At 36.6% G+C, this 7,074-nt stretch overlaps 1 long non-coding RNA gene across 1 annotated transcript; it reads right to left on the bottom strand.

The window, feature by feature from the left end:
- Nucleotides 1-3,034: 3,034 nt before the first annotated feature.
- On the bottom strand, nt 3,035-3,890 carry LOC135164223 (uncharacterized). The gene is made up of 3 exons (XR_010299250.1): nt 3,717-3,890; nt 3,333-3,538; nt 3,035-3,262 (listed from the first exon to the last, which is right to left on the bottom strand). It is a non-coding gene; the product is annotated as an uncharacterized LOC135164223 (long non-coding RNA).
- Nucleotides 3,891-7,074: the final 3,184 nt, after the last annotated feature.

Genomic DNA, 7,074 nt, shown 5'->3' with positions numbered 1-7,074 from the left:
TCACACTTGTCACGTAATGTACTATTTGACTTACTTCAAAAGCGACCGTCTATACATCATCGATACACCGTCCGGAAATTATTGCTACATTTCAGTTTCGTATGCAATTATTACTCTGAGTCATTATCATGCCATGAAAATTAATACAAAATTGCTATGAAAATTTCAGTAAATTCAATCTCAAGTTGTTCATGAATTAAAACACTCCTTCATGATAATTCATTATTTTATTGCATACAACAATATATTAATCAATTGTAAAATGCATTCCTGAAATCTACGACAATTTTCCACTATCAAACAACTGGTCTAATAGAAATGATACAAGTTTGATTTTTCAGGCATCTTCGTCCCCGATACATTACAAGACAATAAACAATCACAGGTATCCTTGAGTAAAAAAATAAACTGACAATTCTCGATACTCATCCTCAGCAATAAACACGCTTTTTACAAGAGTGTCGATGTTAACTGCCTTATGTTTCCCAATAATCCTTAAAATTATATACAACCAGAATGAAGCACCAACTGGTGTACACGTGAAGATCGAAGTAGTAATTACTCTGGCCATCCAACGACAATAATGATATTTGATAGTTTCATTCAACCGCATCGTCATCGGCCAGCACTATAAAACAATCATTCACTGGTCATCACATTTATCGTAGTTTCCTGGAATTTTTTTTGCGGCTATTCTTCGCCTCACAAAAATCGAGGATTCTCACTGATTGAAGGGAAAATTAGTATCTTCCTAATGATGCACCTAGCAAGGATCCTTCAATATATTTTAACAACACAATATTTTTATCGTGGGAATTCTCCATTCGCTACTCAGATTACCGAAATCATTTTAAAATAGAGAAATGCTCTAGTACTACAACAAACATGATTCTAGTATAAACGATAAACCATTAGAAATAAGGTCAACCGACCAATCGTTCGAATTATTACCTAGAGAATCTATTGTCAGTGTCAATCATATTAAAGCAAATCAGTACCATCTAGGAGCATCACTACACCCCAGATTATAAATCACCAATGGCCCAGGCTCCACCCAAGCTATTGCCAATACTAGGTGAGCTTGGATCAGGCTTGGCATTCAAGCCTGGATCAATAGTGGATGAGCATTGGAATGTAACGTGGGGCCAGGCTTGGTAACGAGGGCTGACCCAAGCTGACTTATTAAGGCTGGTCCAGGCATTCGAACCAGCGCCGTTCCAGGCTCATATATTAAAACATGACTAGGCTTTATTCAAACAGTTTATAGTACTGAACATATCCAGATAAATTGCAAATGAACCAGATACCTTGTGGCATTACTTTAAACTTACTTTACACTTATGTAACAATATGGGGTAAACAATTTGGCATAATACCATAGGACATTGCCACCCTTTGGTTTCACGTGTACGTAAAATTAGCATGTCGCCTAGTTAAAAAGAAATAAATTTCAGCCAGTTCATCAGTCTGGGCCCAGGACTGGTCGAGAGGCTATGAACCAAGGCTGAATGAATCAGACTTTTCCCAGGCTTGGCACAAGCTTGGTTCCCAGGTTTGATATCAGGGAAGGATCCAAGCCTGGGCTTTCTCTGGTGTGACTAAGACACCAAGTCTGGTGGAGTCTAGGATTACCAAAGCTTGGTCAGCCGGGCCTAACCCACGGTTGGCCCGGGTGTGAAGCTTGGCGATTCTTCATTGGGACTGGGTTGGAATTGTTATAAATGAGCCGGACTGCTCATGAGAAGCTGAATCTCGAGATTTTTATCACATCCCCTGGTACTCCCCAAATTTCCAAATCCGAAGAAACATTGGAAATGGAATATTTTAAATAACGAAACGGTAAAATAATTAGCTTGAAATATTTTATTCGTTAATCACTCGAGACATATCAGCTCGTCATCCCTTGTTTAGAGACCCTGGCCCTCAAGTAACGTCGTCATAATAGATCTTAGATAGATCTCATTGGAGTCTCTTTATAGACTCAAAAAGAAAACAGAAATCTCATAGCACATATTTTTTAGAATTCCCAATAACGAAAATGTCCGCCAACATCTCTCTCTATTATAAAACATAAATTACGTTCGAGGTGATAAATTTAAATAGGGTGCGCGGAGGGTGCATTCGGTCTCGTTCAGTATAAACACAGAACGAAAATATAAGAATGAATTTTTGTCTGGTATTATTTCAATTAGCTCCGAGAAGTTATCAACTTATTATTCTAATCAATTATCCCGCTCATGCCCAATCGTTTGAAGGTCCTTTGCAGGTCTATGATAGATAAGAATTATTGTTTGATCGATCATCGTTTTTTAAAAATGAATTTTTCAAAAAAATAAAATATTTCTACGGAAGTTATCATCTTTTTTTTTTTAATTTGGCCCTAGAATGTTGAATGACCGCTCAAACGATCGAGAATCGTTTGCAGGTGATTGATAGATGACCATCAATCCCCTACAGAACACTAATTATGAATTATTGATTAAAAATCATTTTGAGGTTACTGAGCTCAGCGGCGGCGGAGTAGGGAGGTCGCCATATTGTATCCAACAGCTGACGGTTTGCATTTTGAGGCATGGCGAAAAACTACTCCGAAACAACTTCTTTCCAATCAAACTCACGATCTCATCTACAGGAGCAGGGCGCAAATATTGTTATCTCTTCGTGACACTGACGTATGTTATTCTACTGAGAAAATGTGGAATGACATTCCAATATTAGAAATCGAAGTATGTGGTACATCAGCCGATGTTTGGAGGAATTGTCTTTTTAATGAACCGAGCCAATGGAAAAAGTATGATTTTACTTATGGGAGCTATATCCAACCCATTTCGATCTTGGAGCCGAATATTCCTAAACCGTTGATCACATCAAACAAGTTACTTTTACCTCTGGAGTTTCATAAAGTTTTAAAAAAGGTGCAATGTCGCCGACCTCTTTGTAGCAGCAGATGCAATGTAGAGACAACCCAATTTTCATCTATTCATTCATTTGAAGCAATCAACTAAGTGTTTGCTGGGGAATGTATTTAAAATGATTGAAATGGGCGATCAGTATCAGTGAGTATTACTTTACATCAATTACATTCAAATATTATTCCTTTGGTTTCTAATGTACAATTATTCAAAATTGTTGCAGAATTGCTGGGGTCATCAGTGCATTTCATGACCGATACGTGGCCTTTTGTTTAGTGAATGGAAAGTGGTGGTTGTACGACAACCAGCAGCCAAACATCTAAATGACATCAGATGTAGAATTCGTTGAACTGGTTGGATTAGTTTATATTTTAAAAAGTACAATGAGTTGCTAAGCATGTTAAAAAAAATATCACTTACCAAAGTTATTCTATCAAAGATGAATATTTATTTGTTTTCCAATAAAAAAAATATAATGATTAGAAAATTTATTCAAGTCTTATCTTTTAAATAAAGAAAAATTCCCATCTAGTTTACTACTGGGAAAGATCTTCAGCAAAATTCATCAACTATGAATCCTCTCGAGCTCCTCAGATGCAAAATGCTCAAAAGACTTGACATATAATCTGTAAGAAATAAGCATGTGAATATAATTATCTATTCGTCGGTCAGCCACTTCACAGCTTTCTGATATCAAGCAATATTGCAATTTTATACTACAAATGAAAATCAAAGTCTAAAAATGACGGAAAAATTAGAACGTCAACGAAAAATAATTGGTAATGAACAAGTATACAGGCTTACCGTTGATCCATTTTTAGTGGCTTTTCGAATAATCCATTTCATTCAATCGGTTGCCATGCAAACTGGTTATGAATTAAATAAACATAATAGAAAATTAGAAGCATAGAGATGTGAATAACATTCTGCTACGCATAAAAATGGCAGCAGCAATCAACTGTTGGATGCAATATGGCGACCTCCCTACTCTGCCGCCGCTGAGCTCAGTAACCTCAAAATGATTTTTAATCAATAATTCATAATTAGTGTTCTGTAGGGGATTGATGATCATCTATCAATCACCTGCAAACGAATCTCGATCGTTTGAGCGGTCATTCAACATTCTAGGGCCAAATTAAAAAAAAAAGATGATAACTTCCGTAGAAATATTTTATTTTTTTGAAAAATTCATTTTTAAAAAACGATAATCGATCAAACAATAATTCTTATCTATCATAGACCTGCAAAGGACCTTCAAACGATTGGGCATGAGCGGGATAATTGATTAGAATAATAAGTTGATAACTTCTCGGAGCTATTTCAATTAGAAATTCACCAAAACAAATTGTTAACTAGACTAAAGAGGTCTCCCTACACGCTCCTTTAAAGACCGAACAAATTTGCAAATGGAAGACTTCAAGTATATAGAAAGTATATATTTGTCAATATCTAAAGAAAAGGACGTTAAGGATTTAGTATTAGATCGGCAGTATAAGTGTATCTTATGAACATATTTCAACATTGGAAATAAAAAAAAAGTCGTGAATTTTATTAAATTTTCGGTGAAATTTTACAACTTTTAATCCTCAAATTGTATTCAGTGTTTTCGTCTTAAGTAGTGATAATCTATAATATGTATGGAATTTTGTTGTTTTTCCTATAAATAATTGGACAGCCACTGATCAACATTTGACACCCAGTCAGTTATTGTGATGCACAGATCTCAATTGCAAATCTTTCTTTACATATCCGTAGTTCAAAGGAGTGAAAATTTAGTGAAAAATCTGATCCCCAGAAACAGAAAGAATGATGAACTGAAGGGGACGAATAACAAAAATGTTGAGGTTGGTTAAAGCGAGGCAGCATCAAGGGAATGGGTTTTTAATCAGTGCATTCCGGACAATGGGTAGGCCCCGGAGGGGCATATCTAACAACACGAGAGCCAGCAACGCATCCACATCGACCACCATCACAGACTTTTTTTTTTTCTCTTCCTCTCGTTTTTCTCCCCCTCGAAGCCACATCACACATACACCGAGTCCCATATTTGTGAATGGCATTGCGTGCCCCTGTCCGAAATTCTTTCTCCTTCTTCACATTTTCCATACGACCGTGTCAAATTCAAGAGAATTGTCCACACGAGACTGCTGGAGTAGGCCCTTGGGCCAATGGAACTGCAATGTGACACCATTAGATCTTCCGCAAATTCAAGTGGAAGGCTGAAAAAAAAGGTGTGAGACCGCATCTGTAATCGATTGTTCGAGGGACGAATTTGATTGAATAATTCTCTCCATTAAATAAATGTATTGGTCGAGTGTTTATCAGTCAACAGAAATTAATCCTACGAATTCGGTAGCGAAGTAGTCAAAGAAGAGAGTGGCTTTTGCCTATTGACCAGTTTGTTACGAATATTTCAAAATCTGGAGATTTTATTACAATTTTTATTATAACTTTTTTTTTAAAAAGAAGCAAAGCGATTGTTTGAAATAAACTAAACCCTTCGTATCAGAAATTAGTGCAAAATGAATCTAATGCCCTGAGCTATCTGATTTCTATTGGTTTTGTTAGAAGCCAGATTAGTAAATAGTAATAATAAATAATAAACAATCATAGTCAATCAAAAATAATAATTATAACAATAATAATAGTAATAAGGGACCTTTTTATATAGAATCAATTGTCGTTGTATTGACATCATGCGTTTCTTTCTTTAAGGCTAAGTTATTTGCTTAGATTATTTAACAAACATTCATCTGGAGTTTTGTCGTAAGACCACACAAATAGTCTCTGCAGTATTGAAAATCTCCCAGGGTTGTTATACACGGAGAAAGACACACAACACAGCTAATAAAATGATTCGGGCGGTTTATTAATAATAATAATCAGAGGCAAGCGAATAGACAGCTGTGTATCCCCAAAGATATGTCTGGATAATAATAGAGCATCCGAGTTTTTCTCAAGACAAACGTTCTTTTGGTTCTGTTCCTTAGACGGAGTATGGTTTAAAGGGTTCGAAGAGGGGCACGTAACGGTACAATAAATTTAAGTAATATAGATGTTTGATAAAATCGTATTGGTTTTGCTCTTTTCAATAATTTGAATTTTTAGTCGGATCACGGGAATCGATTTTTAAAAATGTCTTCTATGAGTGTCGGTGATATTCGAATGCCAACATTTTCTGAGTTCTAGTGGATTATTCCGTTTAATTTCATATTTCAAATGACGGTTACGAAAACTAATCGATGGCGTCAGAGTGACCGGAGAGTTTATATAAATATAAACAATATTTTGTGAGGGAAAAAGGACAGAGTTCTCTCATCAGGTGACGAATTTTCTTTTGGTCTCTGTAACTAACCTTTAGTCTCCTGGAGGGAAGGGTAGAGTAGACTTCTCTTCCTCGTGTCATTTAGAAGGAATAAAATAAATCAAGTACAACCCACTGCGTTTAGTATTCATTTATATATGCCATTTCCAATAAATACAATAAAATTTTGTCTGAGGCCAGTGAAAATGTGGAGTTTATTGGCCGGCATAAAACTGCATGCGCAGTTACTAGTAAGAGCGCTTTTACCGGCTCTTCTCTTTCGATACGTGACGGAGAGCAGATCACTGATAAAGGTGTAGATGGATCTTGAAAAATAGAACGTGCTCGTATTTTGGCTTTATAGGGGCCTGGAGTGCATTAGATTACTGATTAGTCGGTTATGAGTACTGAGATAAACTCAAAAGCTTCCAAGATTACAGCTGAGGAGTTAATCTTTCCAGTAGAGGCTTGAGCAATCGTCGAGCTCATCTGGAACTGTGAGCTGAAAAGGCTAGGACTGGTTAACTCTCACACAAGGAAGAAAAAAAAAACTTGAATCAAGTATATTCTTATGGTTTTTCTAATTCACGCGAGTTTTGGATCGGCGCTTGAAAAGTTTGTCAAGTGAAACTCCTTAGGCGAATCCGGACAAGGTTGCGTTAAACAGTTGACGCGTCAGTGGAGGGGGAATAGCGGTGAACTTTTCACGCCACTCGGAAGGAGAGGAGCAAGAGAAAAAGATAAAGTGCGCACGCGCGCGAGAGAGAGAGAGAGAGAGTAACCCTACTTCTGGGTTTCGGCACTTTAAACAAAAAAAAAAGATTAGTTATCAGGATCCAATTGTGGATAATAATTGGG

Source organism: Diachasmimorpha longicaudata, chromosome 7 (genome assembly GCF_034640455.1).
Source record: "Diachasmimorpha longicaudata isolate KC_UGA_2023 chromosome 7, iyDiaLong2, whole genome shotgun sequence".
Taxonomy (NCBI): domain Eukaryota; kingdom Metazoa; phylum Arthropoda; class Insecta; order Hymenoptera; family Braconidae; genus Diachasmimorpha; species Diachasmimorpha longicaudata.
The sequence above is the reverse complement of the archived record's forward strand: the minus strand, read 5'-3'. Positions and strand labels throughout refer to the sequence as shown.